At 41.2% G+C, this 22,595-nt stretch overlaps 1 protein-coding gene across 5 annotated transcripts in view; it reads right to left on the bottom strand.

Annotated features, from left to right (window-relative positions):
* azi2 (5-azacytidine induced 2) overlaps positions 1–11,696 on the bottom strand; it is a 56,882-nt gene extending 45,186 nt beyond the window's left edge. For 4 of the 5 annotated variants that reach the window (XM_086078906.1, XM_086078903.1, XM_086078907.1 and 1 more), the window contains exon 1: positions 10,801–10,942. The gene's annotated coding sequence lies outside the window, so the exon portion shown is untranslated. Of the gene's footprint in view, positions 1–10,800; positions 10,943–11,597 lie in introns of those variants that run through there. The other variant, XM_086078905.1, reaches the window with a different exon arrangement.
* Between the last annotated feature and the right edge of the window lie 10,899 nt (positions 11,697–22,595).

A 22,595-nucleotide genomic window follows, 5' to 3' on the forward strand; every position in this document is an offset into this window, starting at 1 on the left:
TACATGTATAACCAAATATTAGCATATAGATGTTTTCAGGCCGTGGCTATTAAGATGCATGAGAAGTTTGGGATTTTTTGGAGCGCTAGGGAGTTCTTCAAAAAAAATTCCTTTGTGGCGAATATGAAACACAGTTTGAGGCCCCGCCCCATCATATAGTATTTAGAAAACTCAAGATTTTTTGGAGCTTGTACAGCGGAGTTATTAAGCATTTCCTTTTTTTGATGAAGGAAATATTAAAGACAAAATTTGAGGCACCGCCCCCGTCATATAGTATTTCAAAAAGTCAAGATTTCTCCCCCAGTTGTTGTCCCAGGTCTTGAGATGATACATGCCAAGTTAGAAATAAATCGGATAAAAAACTGTTCGCAAGTGGGCAAAAAGAATGACCACAGTAAATGTTCAAAAATGGGCCAAAATTGGACATTAAAAAATTCATAGCAGCGGTAGCTGCTCGGACCCTAATAATAATAATAATAATAATAATCCATCCATCCATCCATCCATCATCTACCGCTTATCCGGGGTCGGGTTGCGGGGGCAGCAGCTTTAGCAGGGAAGCCCAGACTTCTCTTTCCCCAGCCACTTCAGCCAGACATGCCTGGAACACCTCTCCAGGGAGGCGTCCAGGAGGCATCTAACCCAGATGCCCGAGCCACCTCGACTGGTTCGTCTCTGCGCGGAGGAGTAGCGGCTCGACACTGAGTCCCTCCCGGATGACCGAGCTTTCTCGCCCTGTCTCTAAGGGAGAGCCCGTATACCCAGCAGAGGAAACTCATTTCGGCCGCTTGTATCTGGGATCTTGTTCTTTCGGTCACGACCTACAGCTCGTGACCATAGGTGAGGGTAGGAACGTAGATCGACCGGTAAATCGAGAGCTTTGCCTTTCGGCTCAGCTCCTTCTTTACCACAACGGACCGATACAGAGTCCGCATCAGAGCAGACGCTGGACCGATCCACCTGTCAATCTCCCGCTCCGATCTCACTCGTGAACAAGACCCCAAGATACTTGAACTCCTCCACTTGGGGCAGGATCTCATCCCCGACCCGGAGAGGGCACTCCACCCTTTTCCGACTGAGGACCATGGTCTTGGATTTGGAGGTGCTGATTTTCATTCCAACCGCTTCACACTCCAAACCACTCCAGTGAAAGTTGGAGATCACGGCTTGAAGAAGCCAACAGCACCACATCATCTGCAAAAAGCAGAGATGCAATGTTGAGGCCACCAAACCGGACCCCCTCAACACCTCGGTTGCGCCTAGAAATTCTGTCCATAAAAGTTATGAACAGAATCTGTGACAAAGGGCAACTTTGGCGGAGTCCAACCCTCACTGGAAACAAATTCGACTTACTGCCGACAATGCGAACCAAACTCTGGCATCGGTCGTACAGGGACCGAATAGCCCGTATCAGGGGGTTCGGTACCCCGTACTCCCGAAGCACCCCCCACAGGACTCCCCGAGGGACACGGTCAAGTGCCTTCTCCAAGTCCACAAAGCACATGTGGACTGGTTGGGCGAACTCCCATGCACCCTCGAGCCCCTGCCAAGGGTGTAGAGCTGGTCCACTGTTCCACGGCCGGGACAAAAACTACACTGCTCCACCTGAATCCGAGATTCTACTTCCCGACGGACCCTCCTCTCCAGCACCCCTGAATAGGGAGGCTGAGGAGTGTGATCCCTCTATAGTTGGAACACACCCTCCGGTCCCCCTTCTTAAAAAGGGGGACCACCACCCCGGTCTGCCAATCCAGAGGCACTGTCCCCGATTTCCACGCAATGTTGTAGGGGCGTGTCAACCACAAAAGCACCACAACATCCAGAGCCCTTAGGAATGCCAGGCGGATCTCATCCACCCCCGGGGCCCTGCCACCGAGGAGCTTTCCAACCACCTCAGTGACTTTGACCTCAGAGATGGGGAGCCTACCTCAGAGGCCCCAGAATTCGGTGGAATTGAGGAGGTCTTCAAAGTATTTTCCCCAACGATTCACGACGTCCCGAGTCGAGGTAAGCAGTACCCCATCTCCACTATACACAGTGTTAATGGCGCACTGCTTTCATCTTCTAAGACGCGAGAGAAATAATAATAATAATAATAATAATGAGTTAACCCGATTTTTTTAAAGTACATATTTAAACATCATTGTTAGTTTTACTCATATCACAATAATGCTTTTATTGTCCATAGAGGGCATCAAAAATAAACAAATACATATGTATAGATAGGTCTAATGCCACTGTACATTTTGAGTGGTGGAAAGTAAAACAAATTCATAAATGACTTAGTTATCGCACTTACAAAGAGTATCCAAATTTTTTGACTAAATACCTTATGTATCATAATTTTTTTTGTCGACCCAAGGGCTAGGTGGCGCTATATTTATAGCTAAATATTGTCAGAGATACTTTCAGGTTGTAACTATAAACATACATGTGAAGTTTGGAATTTTTTGGAGCATGTACCAATTAGTTACTACGCATTTCATCTTAAATGGTGAAGGAAATATGAAACACAAAAAATTATGCCCCGCCCCCGTCAAATAGTATTTTTAAAAGTAAAGATTTTTTCCCCTGTTGATGGGCCAGGTATAGACATGGTCTAGGCCAAGTTTGAGGTCAATCGGATCAAACGTGTAGGAGAAATGGGCAAAAGAATGCCCCCCTGTATATGAGAAAAAATCTGCAAAAATCGTTAAGTCAAAAATTTGTTGCTCACTCTCTGTTCATTTTAGCATATGGCTCCAGGAGACTTTTATGTAGGTCTTGGGCTCCCTCATATACCAAAATATTTTTGTAGACCTTGCCTAAACATATAGGTAGGTGCTTTGATAAAGAATTGTAGGGGCGCTAGTTAAACATTTTTGTATAAATCGTACAATACAAGATAAAATATTGCTCATTTTGCCAGGCCAGATGTGTGTACCAAGTTTCATGAGTTTCTGTGCATGTTTAGGCCCTCAAAATCGGCGTTGTATTCTTGGCGAACACTGCCTTGCCACGCCCACAGCAATTCGCGAAAACTCACAAACTTTGTGTTGTGACATCATAAAGGCCTAAACACTCTTGTGAGCAAATAAGAGGTGGATCCAGTTGATGTGATTGGAAGAAAGCCTCAAAGAAAAAAAACTTTTAAAAAAGTGCCATTAGGTGGCGCTATCAGTATGATGAAATATAAGTTCGTTGATGTCTTCAGCACTGGACTCTCATCAAATGTGCCGCCATGGCCACGCCATTTGTCACAATATTTGGTGTGGGGCATGATTAACATGTTAAGGCTTCTGTGACAAATGTTCAACTGAATCCCTTGTCAATTTTTGTCACCACTTTGTGGCAATATAGATATAACCAAATATTATCCTATAGATGCCTTCAGGTTGTGACTATTAACATACATGAGAAGTTTGGGATTTTTTGGAGCATGTACAGGGGAGTTCTTAAAAAAAAATTCCTTTGTGGCGAATATGAAACACAGTTTGAGGCCCCGCCCCATCATATAGTATTTAGAAAACTCAAGATTTTTTCCCCCAGTTGTTGTCCCAGGTCTTGAGATGATACAGGCCAAGTTTGAACTCAATTGAAAGTATCGTCTAGGAAAAGGGGTCAAATTTATAACCCCTGTGAATGTGCAAAAATGAGCCAAAATCGGACATTCAACATTTTTTAGCTCACTTCCTGTTCATTTAAGCATATGGGTCCACGATACTTTTTTGTAGGTCTTGGGCTCCCTCAAATTCCAAAATGTTTTCGTAGATCTTGCTTAAACGTACAACCGGGGCAGCTTCATTAAAAATTTCTAGGCGGCACTAGTGAGTAATTTTTGTAATAATCGCACAATACACGATTAAATATTGCTCATTTTGCCAGACCAGACGTGTGTGCCAAGCTTCATGAGTTTTTGTGCATGTTTGGCCCTCAAAATTGCCGTTGTTTTCCTGGCGAACAGTACCTTGCCACGCCCACAGCGATTCACGAAAACTCACAAACTTCGTGTTATGACATCATAAAGGCCTAAACACTTTTGAGCAAATCCTGCAAAAACCCGGGTTTAAGGTACACAGAATATGTCGGAATTTGTAACTTCTGCTCAGAATTTTAAGAAAACCCCTTCCTGAAGACTCCAACTCATCAAGGCAGACAGAATTGTTGCTATCCGCTAATCATGTCAACACTATAGTTAGATGTTTTGTTATACTTATACAAAGGTTGGCAAGCGCTCGGGGCACGTACCTCTGGCGTTAGTGTCACAAGCAGCACGGGTCTAACCAGAGAGCAGTCCCAGACTGATATTGTGGAGAACTTCCTCGAGTGAAGCACAAATCAATCTGGCTATCGCCAGGCTATTAACATGGTACCAGCGAGAACTTTGTAAAAAGTGTCATAATCACCCATGCACTTAAATTAATGTCATTAGCTAACTTACCGTTCTTTGTGCAACTTCAGATGTTGAACGAAGTTTGAAGTTGTTGCCTCTCCATCAGTAATCTAATCTTAGACATACTGTAATTCATTTTTGTTGACCACCTCATAGTTTGTGTATCCAAAAAACTAGTGGTGCAACTGATCACAAAAGTCACAGATCGGATTGTTTAGTTGTTGTTTTTTTAAAACAAAAACAAAAAAATGGAATCAAATAAATAGAATTTTGTCTTAATTTATTTTATAAAATGCTTTTGCCCATTAAATTTTTAAAAATATATTTAAACTCAAAATGTCTAATATGGCCGTTTTAAGTGCAATATAAGACAAGATACATAATTATTTTATACATGGTCCATACATAAAATAACAAGGTGAAGGTATCCTGCCTTATGTTATATTGCACTTGTAATGCACTTGAAATTGTGTTCCTAAAATTCAAATGGCCATATTGGACATTTTGAATGTTTTTTGTTTTGTTTTTAAAGCTAGTGCTTTATAAAATAACTATAAATAAAGGTTAAGTTCTATTTATTAATTTTTAATAATAATAAATACATCTAAGTGCAATTTAAGGCACATTCCCGTCGTTTAAACAGGGAGAGTGGATTACAAAGCAGCATAGGTCCACAATAAGAAAAGCGAGCGACCCAAGCAACAGCTGTCAAACTGCTGTTGCTAGCCAGGCACTCGATGCTAACGCTAACAGTTAGCTACTAGTCACGAACGCTGGCGACTTGTATCGTATCATGGAATGACGGTGTAATTAACTTGCGGTTTCTTTGCGTCCTAAATTCACTATTTAATATACTTTCGGGGTGGCATTATGATAATGGTGGTAGAAAATATGTCATTTCAATAAAAATGTTGATAATGCAAGCCAAAATGTCAAAGGGAAGTAGTCAAGCTGGCGTTCACACCACCATGCAGGCAAACTTCAAAGTAAAATCAACCAAGGCTATTGCATTGGTGTCAATGTATTATTTGGTCAGCTTTATTTTGAAGTTTGCTTTAGCGTAGGCGGGGTGTGTTTGCGCCTTTGCGGCTTCCTTGACATGTCTGAATGACGGTGCTGTGTCACTGTCAGCCTAGATCGCACACGTACGCACACGCACACACATCAAGATGAAATAACTCGTTAACATACATTTTAATATTTTTGTTTTGGTGGAAGAAACAAGTATTTTCAAGTCAAAGGGCTCAAGTCCAATTGAAGTCACAAGTAATTGTTGGTCAAGTCCAAGTCGAGTTGCAAGTCTTTTAACATTTTTTTCAAGTTGCGTCTAAAGTTGTCAAATTCATGACTTGAGTCTGACTCGAGTCCAAGTCACATGACTTGAGTCCACACCTATGGGTCTAACCACGCTGTAGAGAATGAAGGAGCAAGCAGCACGAGAGGCATCTGCTTAATGTGAAAAATAGAACAACTTTCAGTAGATGTTTGTAACTATTTTCTTTTAAGCTATATGTCTTGTAGCATGTATGTACTTAATGACAGTTGAATTTATTGAAATGTACTTTAAACATATGTGGAAATTTCTACATTACCTTTGTTTTTATTTTAATCAACAGGGGAGGGGGGTTTACGGTCAGAGTGAGGTCCTAATAAGAAACAAGTAGCAGTGCTTTCAGAAATTAGAGGGACAATGAATAACCAAAAATAAACACCAATCACTGCGTTTTATCAAAAACAACGTAGCTTGCCGAGATGTGGCAGTTAATTGTTGAGTACAGTCCCAATAATAAAATATTAACAGCTACACCTGCCAAAAAATAATAAAAGGCATTTGCTCTTACCTGAATCAAGGTAATGCACTATAGGAAAATCCTTTACTTTAAATTGTATGTACATTCTACATAATAATTTATATTTATGTAAATGTGTTGTTCATAATTGAGTCTTCATATACATATAAGTGTGATTACATTATGTGTGATTTATTGCTTAGCCATTATTTCAAAAAACATTTTTACAATGGATATTTTTTACACATATCTACAGGGATTTTCCTGGCTCAAATTGAGGTAGAGGTGGCACCATCCTGACTATGATGGGCGACTACCGATAACAGGTATCGGTGCCAATACCAGTCTTATTTTAAGGAATCGGTACTCGCGGCGGTGACAATACCATTATTGTCCGCCCTGCTGTAGCCGTTTTACAATCAGCAACAAGAAATTAGAAATTATATGAATTGCCATTAATTTCATGCAATGTTAAGGAAAAATTATATATTGGGGTATAAAGATCTTTCTTTAAAATCATCTGTCATTTTTGAGTGGGGCATTTTATTTACTAGTGATATCGGTATTTGGTATCAGTATCTGTGACTACTCAAGAGTTGAGTATCGGTCGGAAAAAAAAGTGGTCTCGAACATCCCTAATCCTGACCATGCGCTATGACGTGCATGTATTCTGTAAATTAACTGACTCGCTTTCATTTTTTTTACAGGCAACATATAATACACCCATGTTCCAATAATAATAATAATAATTACGATGATAACTGTTCCTAAGAATATGACTGTTACCATGTTAAAGGATTCATTTATTAAAACGGTTCTGCCATAATATTTCGCAAGTGGGAACTGGGAAGTATCGGTCACTGTTTTTTCCAGGATTCAAAATAAGAATTTCTGTTGCATGATGTGGTGACGTTTTACAGTATAGCCCATCAAATGCACAGAAGCTTTCACATATAGATGAAAAATTTATTTCCAGGTTTACCAGGAAGACAAGCAGGCTCCCGCCAGTCAGCCAATGTCATGTCAAATATGCACAATATATATACAGACTACAAACATTTTGCATTTCCACCGTGGATGATATATTGCCGTCATGATTTTGCTACACGAAGTTCACAGAGAGTGCTCATTCATTCTGAATGCAGAGCTCAAATGTAACTCACCATCAGTCTTATTCATTTTGGACACGTCTCAGAGTCAACGGCTAGTAGTCCTCACTCAACCGGGCAGCTTAAGACTTCCTGCGGTCCCTAAAGCCTCCATACCCGAAGTTGGACGCATGACCACGGGCCGGGCGAGCACCGAGGGAGGCTCCGTGCTCGGTTGGCTGGAGCAAAATAAGTCAGCCGCGAACCGCAATTTTTTTAAACTACAACCATTGAAAAGGAATCCACTAGTACATATTAAATTGTAATTATAGTTCAGCGTTGTTGTAAACCACTATTGTTTATTTTATATATTGTGTTTTGACTTTGGCGATGATTGCTGAACCAGGAAATGGCCATGTGCAACAGTTGTTCCGTGATCTATTTCTTCTTCGGTACAATAAAGTAAAAAAAAAAAATTTTTTAAAGGCAGTTTCTTCTTCGGTTGTTGCTTAAGGTCTTTCCTGTGCACTGCTGTTTATATAGCGCCTCCATAATGGTGCAATGCTGCAACTGCAGTTAAAATAAGTTGCTGCCGAGCAAGGGCACTACTGCTGTGTTGAGCGAAATCAGTCGCTCAGGCTGTAGGCGGCGAGCAAATTAGGTAGTGGCGGCCGCCTCCACATTTTCTACATACACATACATACTAGGGCTAAGCGATTAATTGCATTTGCAATTAAATCGCGGTTTGACAAAACACGATTACGTAATGTGAGAAGCTGCGATTTAAATGCGCATTGAAACAGAGCGGAAGAAGGGAAAAGAGGGGAGCAGGAACATCACCGCTGTAACTAAAGCCTGGCGCCATAAGTGCACGTATTTTTTTTTTTTGTCGAATGAGACCTTGAGACAAGTGTCTAACATGTTTAATCTGTTTGATCTTGGTTTTAAAACAACACTTCACCGATGTCGGTTATGACTTTTCGGCTGCCGTAGTGTTGCGCATTTTGTAAACTGAGTGCACACGCAAGTGTGCGGCAGCGGCTGATAAATTTGAGTTGTCCTATATATTGAGGCTAAATAGTTCTGTATGTGTCCATATGTTGTGTCCGATTTCATGAATGAAAATTAGGACGGACGAAATGATTATTGCTCGTCATTACTCACCGTCATTAACTCTTTGACCGCCATAAACGTTATAAAACGTTTAGCATAAACCTAGGGAAGGGCGCCGAGGACGTTAAAAGACGTCCCCTATGTTTTTTTTGTTTTTTTTTCGGAAACGGGTGCAGGAAAGCCTTGGGCAGCTGTGCTGAAAGTATCAGGCAGATCTGATTAGTAAAAGACTCGTTTTGGCCCCTAGAGGGCAGCGATGACTCTCTTTGCACAAGGTTGGATGGGCCGCCCACCGTGGGCGTCAGTAGAAGACGTGAGGCGGAGCTAGAGTGTTGAGGAGACAATGGCGGATGAAGCCACAATGGCTGACCAAGCAACCGGTTGCAAGCAGCTCACGCTTGAGCATTTTCTTCAAAGACGGAAAGCATCAATCAATGCTAAAAAGCGCATTGATGTCGACGATGATGATGACTCCGAGCTTGACGCCAAAGTTGGAAGCCTTGACGCGACTGTTATGATCACGTAGTAAGCCTCACCGGCTAAGCGCGGCTAGCGCTGCTAAGGCCGGAAAACGCGCACAATAACCGACCGGGTACTTCTACACAATCGGACATTCGATCGGGCGATGGAGAGTTGGCATCGACCAATGCAGATTGATGATGATGATGATGATGATGATGACTCCGAGCTTGACGCCAAAGTTGGAAGCCTTGACGCGACTGTTATGATCACGTAGTAAGCCTCACCGGCTAAGCGCGGCTAGCGCGGCTACCGCTGCTAAGGCTGGAAAACGCGCACAATAACCGACCGGACATTCGATCGGACAATGAAGAGTACCCCGAGTCCAATGCATATTCATCGGAGGAGCGGGTACAGTCTGATCACGGAGAAGACACTGTTTCTGGACTACGATGCCACCATGAATGGAGTGGATAAAATGGATCAGAACATCTCTTACAACCCGGTGTAGCAACTGAAGGACACGAGGAAGCGAGACGTAACGAAACCGTAGCATGATCCTGATATTAGACTTGATGGCAACACACACTGCAGTATATACTTGCTATTCCCCGGAAAAAACGGCCTGCAAGAAAGTGGAGCACGAGAAGAGGCAATCTGTTGTGCAAATGCTGTTGCGTCTCCTTGCACGCAGGAGAGTGTTACAAAAAGAAAAACTGTCGTTGAAACATCCACATATTTGTAAATAGCACCACAGTTGCACACATTTGTAAATAGTTTGCCAAATTGTTGTCAAATTGTTACACTGTTGAATGTAAATAAACGTATTTTGCTATCAAAAAACACTTTTTCATTCTTGGTGGTAGTGTTTTATAGAAGTAAAGCACTATTTAGGTGTTTGTGGCATCATTCATGGACAAAAAGAAGTGTAAAATTCACTAGAATGCATGAAATAATATCGTTTCACTAAAAGCTTGATTTCTCCGTATTTTGGTCCAAAACAGGCGAAATTGGATCAAACTAACCATTTTCTATTGTTGATTACTAAAGAACGGAATAAGGTAGAAACAAAGTCCAATCTTTCATTTGGTAGTACGTGTGTTTCCATAGTCCAAACAGAACATTTTCTGTGGACCTTGAAAGATCAGTCAAAATGCTTAAATCGGCTGGCACTGACGGCATCCCTTTTCTGAAAACGTCTGGCAGTCAAAGAGTTAAGGTGCCGTCGTCGCAGCCTCTTTTAATGTACAGTACATGTATTGTAGCGTTGATGAACTAATCAGGCCAAGCGGCAAACAAACATCAACAAACAACAATTTTCAAGTAACTGTCAGCCGTAACCACGCCAGAATAGAACATCTACGAATGTGCTTATCTTATCAAAACAAAAGTCTGTGATGCGTTCACAGTCCGTCCAGAATATGGAAAACTACCCAACCAGTGACCCACCCACAAGGATTGCTACAGAATGCTAGTTTTTTTTTTTATCAAATCGGAAAATGTTACCTCGTATAAGCAGGTATTAATATTTGTCAAAGGAAAACGAAACTTATATTACTATTACTAGAATCGTCTTTATGAGTTTGATAATTCTGATTTCATGTAAATCAACTAGCCTTCGAGATTTTACTTACAGACCTACAAAATTGATACAAACTAGGGGTGATTGAAAATCCTGCATCTGCAAATCCTGCATCTTCCGTATATAAACAAGCATCTTCAGTACGTAAACAATCAAATAATCCATAATTTTAAACGTTTTTCTTATGCGAGATCTTGGACAAAACGTATTGACTTTGTATTCGCAAGGCATATGACCGGCTTTAACCCCTAGAAGTATTATTCAATGACAAGGAATTTACATATAATGTAGATAAGAATGCATTCGCTGGAGACCGTAGCCGAGATAGCGCCATGCTAACATATCTGCAGCATTCGGCAAAGGCAACCGTTTGTTTTGAGCACACGACTTACTAACCTTGTTAAAACGCTGTCCTCGGTTAGAGGTCTGATGTCCAAGATGGTACTGTCATTTATTATTGCTAAAAGCCACGTATTTGTCAGAAAAACAATGGAGTGACGCTGGACACTGGAACCCTAACAGAGCAGACAGAGGAGGAAACAAAAACTTCCGGGATTGACGCCACTGAAGGTAATCTTTTTCAAAACAAAAGCATGTAATGTTTCATAGAGCCAAATGTCTTAAATTTGATTTATGCTAAGTATTTTTGGTGGATGGTGCGTGTCGCTTTTGGTCATTGGATATTACGTTAGGAAACAGATATTAAAAATAGAAAAAATACTCGTTATATAATTTTCGTTTTGAAATAGATTGAAATACAGCTTGATTGTCTCGTTTGGCTGTCTGGAACGGGTAAGGATAAGTCTGATTACAGTTTGATTTTCAATTTATACTTCAGAAACGAAAAACGGCCTGTATTTTTGTTTTGATTGCTGGAAGTTGTCACATATGGAGGTAAATTTGGTGCAAAACTAACTTGTGCAAAAAATTTGTACCTGTAGAAAAAAGTCTAAATTTGTATCTGTAAAAGTCGTGATTTGTATCTGTAAAAAAAATGTGTGCCTGTAAAAAAAAAATTTGTGTCTGTAAAAGAAATTTGTACCTGTAAAAAAAAAATGTGTATGTGTAAAACAAATTTGTATCTGTAAAAACAAATTTGTACCTGTAAAAGTCATGATTTGTATCTGTACAAAAAAAAATTCGTACCTGTATTAAAAGTATAAATTTGTATCTGTAAAAGTTGCGATTTGTACCTGTAGAAATGACAACTTGTAGTCAAAGAAGTCGCCACTAGGAGTCACAAGTGGGTTTTCTGCTGCTGTACTGTGACGTGAGTTTTGCCCCAATTGTTGCGCTACAAATGTAGCAAAACTAATTTGTACTTGTTGAGCGCCTGATTTGTACTTGTAAAGAAGGGGGCGGGCTCTGGTGCAATGAAGGGTTGTTTTGACCAATCAAGTGAGAAGGATTTGAGCGGATTGGAGCGCAACCTCATTGGTTTAGCGAACGACGGTGGCGGGACTCGCGGAAGGATACAAGCAGGACACATCGTCGCCAACCAACATACATATTAAGAATACTTCAGTCGACTGAAGTATTCTTCCTCAACATACATATTAAGAATACTGAAGTATTCTTCCTCAACATACATATTAAGAAGTATTCTTAATATGTATGTTGGTTGGCGACGATGTGTCCTGCTTGTATCCTTCCGCGAGTCCCGCCACCGTCGTTCGCTAAACCAATGAGGTTGCGCTCCAATCCGCTCAAATCCTTCTCACTTGATTGGTCAAAACAACCCTTCATTGCACCAGAGCCCGCCCCCTTCTTTACAAGTACAAATCAGGCGCTCTACAAGTACAAATTAGTTTTGCTACATTTGTAGCGCAACAATTGGGGCAAAACTCACGTCACAGTACAGCAGCAGAAAACCCACTTGTGACTCCTAGTGGCGACTTCTTTGACTACAAGTTGTCATTTCTACAGGTACAAATCACAACTTTTACAGATACAAATTTATAGTTTTTGTACAGGTACAAATTTTTTTTTGTACAGATACAAATCATGACTTTTACAGGTACAAATTAGTTTTTACAGATACAAATTTGTTTTACACATACACATTTTTTTTTTACAGGTACAAATTTCTTTTACAGACACAAATTTTTTTTTTACAGGTACAAATTTATTTTACAGACACAATTTTTTTTTTTACAGGTACACATTTCTTTTACAGACACAAAATTTTTTTTTACAGGCACACATTTTTTTTACAGATACAAATCACGACTTTTACAGATACAAATTTAGACTTTTTTCTACAGGTACACATTTTTTGCACAAGTTAGTTTTGCACCAAATTTACCTCCATAGTCACAGCAAGCATTTCACATACTGGCCAGGAAATGGCGGCAGCATGGCGTTCGAAAACGATGTAGTGTTCTGTAATGCTTCATCAACATCTTAAATACCACAAACGCTAAGTACACTTAGCGAAAACTGTTGTTAAACCTTTGGTGAATGAATGAATTAATTAATGAAAGAAAGAAAGAAAGAAAACAAACAATACAATTATTATTATTAATATTATTATTTTAAACAAACAAAATATAAATAAATACATGTTATTTAATTTTATTTTTTAAATCATGAAACAGGCCTGGACAATAAATGATGGTGCCCCTAAGACAGAAAATAATTTGACTATAGGGACATGTTCAAGGCGTGCCGATGAGCATCACAAATATCTTCAAACTTGTAAGCCAGCGGTCATTTGGGCAACATTTTCTGACATATTCTCGAGTATCACTTTAAGTTTGGTAATGACTGCATTCTCAGGGTTTGACTCAGAAGTTTGTGGCATGTCAGAAAATGGGCAAAAAATGCTCTTCCCAAGTCCAATCTCCATGATATCTTGTTTTGCTTGAAACACAAAGAAAAGGAAATCAGAAGTATTCACATATTATATCACACGTATATTGACTGAGAATCTGAGGATCTGGACTCTTTAAAATTATCATGAAAAAAATTGTTCAACATTTTTCCTTCCAGTTTTGAGTGCAATAGGCTTGGTAGTAACAACGATGTTTCACTGTTTTTTTTTCCCCCTACCCATTGGGCATTCAATTATCTTGAGAATTGAGATTTGTGGTTCACTCTTATGTTTTAGCAGAGTGGCGGTTAAGCACTTTTAATGCATGTTCTCCTTAAAATTATTCGATCAGGTGTTATGAAAGCACTGTTGAGATTTATTTTTATTATTGTACTTCCAAACGTCTTTTGTCCAGGCCTGCATGATTCATGAGTTGTCCTGTCATTTTTACCCCAAACGCCTAAAAGATACACCCAAAAGTAAATTTGAAGCTGTTTTTTGAGTATCAGCATGATTTTGATCTCTTTTTTAAGATAATACTTTGAATTTTTCTCCACAACCGACTCACAGATTTCTGCTCAAGCCGTGCGCCCGCAGCACCAAATCTAACTGACTGCGGCCTCTCAGCCGCGCAAGCACTTCACCACCAATTGGGACTTGTGCCATCCAAGTCGGAGACTTGCAGAAGCCTCTCAGCCGTGCGCTCATCACCATCAGCCAGAGACTCCGGTGCAGCAATCCAGCTGCGTGCACGCCAAACGCCCTCGCCTCCAACTGAGTTTTTCTTCAACTGAGGATCGACGCTCGCCGAGTCCCTCTCTCTCCTGTGCACTTGAACCAGTCCATAAGTGCGCCTTAATTGCAATCTGACCATACCACTGGTGCAACGCTTTGATCCAAATATAGAAGGTTTGACAGGTCAAAATGCTTCCATTTATTTTCCCCATCCACCTTTTTCATTACCTTCTTATCTTAGTTAGGTTGCATGTTTTCTTTTTATCTTCGATTCGCATTTTTTCCCCCATTTCATTAATAAGTTAGGCTGTGGCTGATATACAGTATGTGTGTGTTTACTAAATAAATTTGTTGTCTAGAGATTCAATTTCTAATAAACATAATCATTTGTGTTTTCTGAGTGGATTAGTAATTCTCTTATTAAAGCAAAGAACTCCATAATTAACTATAGTAGCAACTTCAGATTATGAATGCTTGATAATAGGATTTGTATAGTTTATTTTGCTCCTACAACCAAGCAAAGTCAACGTGGTGCCCCCAGAGGTTGCTAAGGAAATTACAACTCCCCCCAGTACCGTCTAAATTTCTTGTTCGGCATTACGGCAACCCAAATAATAACAGCCTATACTGTAATTGTAATGGACGCCATAAGAGAGATAAATAATATAATAATAATATAATAATACTCTGCTCTATTTGGCTCTACGCAAAAAAGCAGTGCGTCCTCCACTGCCACGGCCACCGCCCGGGACTACCACGGCCACCACCCGGGAGCCCCTCCTCACCTTGCCAGTGATGTCATGCTAAGGCGACCGCAGCTAGCGTGCACCGCACACACAGGCAAAAAACAATGGAGAGCGCAAACAATGGTTTGTGCCTGTTTATTTCAGCCTGAAGACATCAGCAACCAGAAGACTTTATTCAATAATGTTAAAAAGGTGTGCACCTTCTCGAAAGCAAGTAGAGTAGAGCTGGGTAGATTTGTTGGTGGAGACGGGGCTTTTGCAGAGTAGAGTAGATTAGATACTGGCAGTGGAAACGAGGCTTTAATGTGACGTTTGGAGGCGTAATGAAACGCGAAATGTAACTACCACGTGACATCCTGATTCTGAGGCAGATTTAGGAACGCGATTTGAATCAAAAGTTCCGCCAGTGTTCCGGTACGTACCAAAAAACAGTTTCGATTTTGCCATCACTACATTTAAACTACGTTTAAAGGGAGCATTGCTGGTTCGCAATAATGATCCATGTCGATCCCCGCAGGTCGAACACCTCGCCGCCACGCCTCTTTCGGTAACCAACGAGGGCACCAACCACTATTGCCTCTACTGTCAAAATGCTTATGTAAAAATCGATTGCCACCTTGAAAGCGTCCATGCGGATCGCAACATAGTAGCTAGTTTCGTGGGTCTTGCAAAGGGGTCCGTTGAGCGGAGGCGACAGATAAATGTGCTGCGCAACTGAGGCGACTATGAGCACAACAGCCGGATATCGGTGGCTGGCGCGGGTCAGCTCGTAGCCCGGAGGACGCCAAAGGCCGACATTGAGCACTTTAACTACATACATTGTATTTATTGCAGTGGGCTTTTCCTCCGCCGAGCCTTATGGCGCCATGTCCGCATTTGCCCACTTAAGCCCGAGCAGCGTCCAGCTTTTTCAGGTAAAAATCAACTACAGTCCCTACATGCCTTGCGCCGACAACCACCACAGGGATGTAGCCAGTGCCAGAGTTAGTTAGTTCTATGGTCGACGCAGTCACGGAAACGGTCATTTCCGATAAACTCATTTTGGGTGGTACTTCGCACAGTAACATCACACATGTGCGCGCTAGACTGCGTCAGATTGGCCAATTTGCACTCCAGGCGCTGCATGTTGATCCAGAAACCAGCCTCACAAACATAATCAACCCATATGTTGGTGGTCGAAATAGTCAAGATAATATATGAGTACAAGCCGCTCCGATCCAAGTTCTCGTCACCGGCTTTGGTGTCAAAGCTCGGGCACATTTCGTAACAAACCAGCCGGCGAGCAACTGAATTCCGCAATATACATGTCACCCGTTACTCAGTTCTGACCGCCGGAACTTGAGCGAAGCCGGCCGCCGGAAGAACGTTGCCCTCCCGCTTGAAGAAGACTTCACAAAGCTGCATGCCTTCCTGAAAGAATGCCGTTGCTGCTTATCGAGTCATTGACCCGGCGTGCAACACCCATTGTTTGGCGTGAACTCTCCAAGGTATGCCTCACAGAATGCTTCGCTTTCAACCCGCGCCAAGCAGGCGAGGTATTGGCAATGCTGTTGTCCAATTTCACAAAGCATGAAAGCGGGGCCGAGCGGCAAGATGGCTTTAATTGTGCGTTGCAAGAGAGACTTGTTTGAGCGCTTTAAGATGTCTATTCGCGGGAAATGCGGGCGCCGGTTCTAATTACGCCAGACGATGAAAAGCCTTCAGCTCCAGGTCGAGAAACGAGAATCTTGTGGCGTACTACTGCAAAACACTTAACTGTTCGCAACGCAAGGCTCACTACAGCACATCCGTGGATGTGAGTCTTTGCGCAAACACGCAAGTGCATGCGGAGCTGAATTCCCACAGAGACTCAGATTCACGGTCTTACCGAAGCGCAGAGCAACCCTAGCCACGCGCTTCACTTTGAAGTTGAAATCGACCAACTCGCTGATTTTATGGGGCATAACATCCGTGTGCATCGCCAATACTATCGGCTTCTGGGAAAAGTCTTCCAGGTGGTGAAGTTGAGCAAATATTACTTGGCCCTAGCAAACAGTCAAATACACAATTACCTATGAAGAAGTCTCAGGGTCGGAATTGCCCATTGAAAGAAATGGTGGGCTACCATGGGTCAAAATCCACCATTGGAATGAATGGCAGGCGACCAGGGGTCAAAATCCCCCATTGGAATTAATGGCGGTCGACCAGGGGTCGAAATCCCCCATTGAAATGAATGGTGGGCGACCAGGGGTCGGAATCCCCCATTGAAATGAATGGCCGGGATAAATGCACCGCGTCGGAGCCTGGGCGGCCAGGTCCCAACAACAGCGACAACGACGTGTGTGTGTGTAAGTGTGTGGGGGTGTGCGTGTGTGTGAATGTGAGGCTTAACTTGTAAGGCGCTTTGGGCACCATGTGGTGTTGTCAAAAGCGCTTGAAAAAGCAGTCCATTTACCTTTTTTTCCCCCCCTTAGGCTTATTATAGAAATTTGTAATTGTGATTATGATGCGTTTCCCATGGGCTCACCACCGGTGGGAGGGGAGAAAGGGGTTGGGTGCAAAGCTGGGCGTCAGTTAATGGAGGGGACCTTGGCGGTCCGATCCCCGGCTACAGAAGCTAGCTTTTGGGACATAAAATGTAGAGATGGGAATCTAAAATAGGTTCTTGTTGATAACCGGCTCCCAGTATTTCAATTCCTTGGCATTGTTTGCCGTTTTTGCGAACGATTCCCTTATCGGTTCAATGTGGGACGATGACGTCACCATCTACGCAAGTTGCGCGACATTTCCGTGCGCGCCAAGCAACAAACATGGCGGCAAGCTCGAAATTTTGTTGACATTGTTGGAAATCAATTCTTTGATTTCTGCGTGTTCAAATAAATTCAAAGTTGAAATCTGTGAACAAGTTTGCCAGCTTTATTTCAGATTCTGAAAGTCACTTGTAGCTACTGCTCAATCATCGCAGCTCACCCACAAATGTGTTCTTTTCAAAGTTCATGCATGCATATATACAGAAATGGTTCCCTCCCCCTGTCATTGACCATTTGGCCCCTTCTCAGCATGTGGTATTTCCTGTCACCACAATTCTTCACACAGAGCACAGCCCCCGAGGAAGAGACTGTGCCCCCCCTTTGATCTTGTCCTGTCAGCAGAGTGAGATACAATCTGGCCAACTCCTATTGAGTTATTTCAGTCCTTAACAAACATGAGGTAAACAATTGGCTTCCTAGATAAACTATTGACCTCTGTAGAGCTGGCTCCAGAGATTCCTGCATACCTGCTGTGTGGATTCCGACACCTCACTTCCTTAGGGGGAAAACAGACCACATTCTACCACAGTTGTATTTATCTAACTAAAATCAAAAACACTTTGAAGAATATATATGTAAAACAGAAAAACAATGTTAATAATTCTATCATTCCCTCATTTGAACTATTCTATAGTTCAACACATTAGACATTGTTTTTAAAGGAAAATACCAAATCAGATTAACATTGAAAGAAGTGTCGTGATGTCACAGCTTTTGTAGAGGTTTTCTCTTCTCTCAGCCCTCTTGTGATGAAGCTCGTTGAAGGTCTTTTTTGAATGAAAAGAGTGTCGCAATAGTTCGTCTCTTCTTTTAAGAATTTGGGGTAGACTACCCAAATTCTTCGATTTGCCACCTGGGATTATTCTGCCCAAAAGGTGACTGTTCAAATAAATGATTGCCCAAGAAAAGGCACTTGCTCTTGATCCTCGTACAATAAGATTGAATGATGTCCTCAAACGCCAGCTCCGGAATTGGACATCGGGACATCAGCTGACGTTGTTTTCCCAGTTGGAGGTGATGAGATTGATGATCATCAGTTGATAAGATAACTGAGCCTGGCACGTCTCCGGCAGCCTTGTAGACCAGATGTGGAATGTCGTCTTCATCCTCCTTTCTGTGCAGCGAACTGCACAAGATTTCCTCCCCGTCACCCCCTGGGGCCGTTTCTCCTGAGTGCAGAACATTTTCATTTAGTCTCTCATAAACTCACATAAATTTTATTTGGAGGAAAAACCCTGATAGTTTTTGTTAGTTGGGATTAGTAAATGTTATTTGATTAAGATCTGTAGGTCCTGCACTGTTGGAACAAGAAAATATCTATTTTTGTGACATTAAAATAGAGCCCAGCCTTTGATTGAGGTGAATGACATTCGCTCATTCATTAATATAAGACAGAGCTTGTAAATATTTATTTTTCAAATAGGTAATTTTTTACCACGACTAAATTTATTCTAAATTTGCATAACTTTGCCTTTCATATCATATATTCTCTTCCCAGAATCCCATGATCGGCCGAATCCTGGCATGCTGGGAAAAACTCACATATATTCATATTATCTATACTCTTTTGCAAACACTGGGCTCCAAACATTACATTTTTCACATGTGATTCTGAGATAAAAGATATAATATAATATAATTACCTTCATTCGGCGAATATGCATTATTGTCCTTGCTTGCTTCAAACTTACCTTTCTTCCGCTCTTGTTTTGTTCCCTGTATATTTCTCCAAACTCAAACTGTGAATTATCCCATTCAAACTCACCCTGTCAATTGGAGTGCAGGCCGATACCCCACAACCTTTTTAATTTTGTTTTTAAGTTTGTTTTTAATTTTCTAACCCACAACCTTTTAATTTTGTATTGAATTTTGTAATTCATCTACATTGGTTAATATCTTAAACATGAACTGTCCTTCTGTTCATTCCTCCCTCATTTTGGCAAAGATCTACAGATCTTTACAAACACGCATTGCACTTCAAAGGAAGACACATCAAAAAACCCCGTTAGCTCACAAAGAAGGACTGCCAGACCACAGCCCCCGCAAAAGACGTCGTAAAATTCACAACTCTCAAAATCAGATTGTGAGGCAACCGAGATAGCCGCAGGACACTGCAAATAATTAGCACACCTCTTCTACAGATTAGTGGGGCTCGTAAAAACACAGCACAAAAAATATCTCTGGGATTTACAAATCACAGTGCTGTGAGAAAAAAAAAATAATAGAAAATGAATCATCAAATTATCAGTTATTTGTTGAATAACAATATCTCAGTATGATAAGATGTAAGTTTCAATATTATGTCTATAGAACATATACTTAGATAATACATATTTATAACATATACTATCGTGAAGACTTCTGGGAAGACTTCTACTTAATGCTGCACTTCGTATTCAACTTTAACTGCAGCTGGACGGAGCCCAGAAAAAAAATTTCCCCACAGGGAAAACAAAAGTATATCGTATCGTATTAGTCAACTTCCCATTGTACCAATTCAGAAACTGATTATCCCAAGAAAATAGGCAGACATTTAGTAGGCCCTTCTCAACAATAAAACAGAGGAACTAAGATTGAAATTAATTTTTTTTCCAATCCCTCATTCCAAATTCACATATGTCATGTTCAATTTCCTGAAATACCTTGCTATAGATCACAGTTCCCCATCCAACACATTAAAAATGCCTTGCATACCACTCGTGTAGCATTTCTTTGAGCAAGATCACACCCCATTCGGACCTCCATCTTTTTTAGTCTTTGTCCAGTCCTCCAGCAGATGTCGCTGTGGGGAGGTTGCCATTTGCAACCTTCCAAAGGATGGATTATTTTTGCCAATCGATTGTTCCAAACGATTCCAATGTTCCAGTTCTGCAGTCGCTACCGGCGCTTCCTTGTTCCACTTGGTGACAATTTCAGCTGCCACTTCAGCCTTCGTCGGAGCTGCCAAACCTCCTTGTGTGACGAGTCTAACATGCAGTCCTGCCGTAGCGTGTCTTTGAAGGCTCCTTTCTGTCCTTTTTCCCAGCCAGGTGAGGAGGCAGGCCCAACACGATGAGGACAACAGTAGTCTGCTTTTCTTGATGTGATTTCTCTCAACGGCAGCCAATCGCTGCTTTGCTTTCTGACTCCTTGTGACATTTTACAATTGGCCAGCAGATGTCAGGACGGCGGTTGTTGTGTCAGCAATGTTCAAAGCAGGCATTTAGATTTCCTCTGGATGCAAAACAGCTATAGGGGAGAAGTCAATCCAAACGTTGGAAATTGCTGTCTGCAATGGCGGACTCGATGACACATAGTCTTTCTGAGAGCTCACCTGACCAAAAAATGCACACTCGTTGATGCAATGCATTAAAAATGCCAGATTGAGGATGTGGGATTATAGCAAAATATTTCACTTCCCGTTTTCTTATTATCTTATCTCAAACTTGTTCTTTTTAGAATGCCCCTCAAAAACAGCCACTAGAAATACTTGCAAATACAACGTATCCGTAGAGCTAGGCGCATCCCGTGTGCAGATAGTCATCAAACCCCATCCGCTTTGGAACTTTAAGCATCAGTTTCTGAAATGACACACTCAGAAAAAAACAAATATTAAATATCATAATCATTATGTTGACTACTAAAACATTTATAACTTCTCATTCAACTATCCTAAATCCAGCCACAGCTGTACAGATATAGGGATAATTATTTTAACTCAACATAGCTCAATACAAAATGTTATCATTTCATCATTATTCCTTTTGTTGCAATTGCCCAAAAAGAAAAAGTTAACCTGGCTCGTCTTTATCAAAAACAGTATAGCATAAAAGACTGTCAAATGCCGTCACTAAAAAATAAAAACACTAAATTAATATTTTTCTACAAGAACTTAGCAACAGCCTTAAAAAACTGTTACTTATTTTGTTTTATCATCCTTCTCTTATCTATGAAAGAGAAAAACTCACAATACGAGGACACATGACCCCATCCCCCACTCACACTCAAACCCCCTCCTTTTCCATACAGAGGAGGAGAGAAAATTTCTTCATTTAGCATCCCTCAACATCGCAAAACCCATTACACCACATTCCTTTTCATTACCTTATTCCATCTGCCATCATCTCACCAGTCTAAACTCACCCAAAACCAACTTACAGTTAAGAATATTGAAGAAAATCAAACAAAACCGCCCAATATCCAAACACTTCCAATACACCCCCAACAGAGCAGCCCCCACCTTTTTTTCTTAGAAGCTAGGTCCAATTTAAAAGCACATGCTTTGTCAACAATGTTAGCATCACAATTAGCCACATCCTTAGCACCCGCTTTTACCAACGCTCCTCTAGCAATTTTAACCGAACTGCCCATCGCCAACATTCTAGCATTCCTCATCATTTGATCCACATGTCTACAATTTCGTCGTACTTCTCTACCCCTCACTCAAATGCATACGCACACACTCTTTAGTCATTATAATAATAAACGGTGTTATTCTATCAATTCGTTGTCCACTAATCTTATAGCATTTAAACCGCAGTTCCATACGGTGATTTCAGTAAACGGGTTAACTTCGAACAAACCACCCGTAAACTGCTCCAACAATGCTGGAGTCATTTTAGCACCAAATTCAGCCTTTTTTCATTACCAACAAAGAAAATACAAACGTCTGACATACCATTTTGTCCAGCGAAAGCTTTTTATACAATCGATCCATAGTTCGTTTTTTCATTGTATATCGACGCTTTTTTTCCTCACGGCGACTCACAAGTCCCGACTCTAAACCGGAAGCGCATTCAGGACAAACCATACTGTATCCGGGTCGAAATCGCCTCCATTTTGTTCATAGGCTATTTTACTTTCGGTTTCTTATCTTACGCAAGTAGTATTAATATTTATCAATGCAGTGACGTCTCACTTTACAATATGATAGTTCAAATAGGGTAAATTTATTCGACAACGTTTAAACAACCGTACAACGAGCAACACAGAAGCTCACAAAACACACAGAACGCACAACATATAACGTACACAGACAACGAACACACAATGAATCACGTGATCCAATTCCGCAGTGTCAAAACTGTCTCTCTTTTATTGCATATGTCATGCAAGGCGCTCGTTCAGCGC

The sequence above is a fragment of the Leptonotus elevatus genome, chromosome 6, assembly GCF_054856555.1.
Source record: "Leptonotus elevatus isolate MCC_2025b chromosome 6, RoL_Lele_1.0, whole genome shotgun sequence".
Lineage (NCBI taxonomy): Eukaryota > Metazoa > Chordata > Actinopteri > Syngnathiformes > Syngnathidae > Leptonotus > Leptonotus elevatus.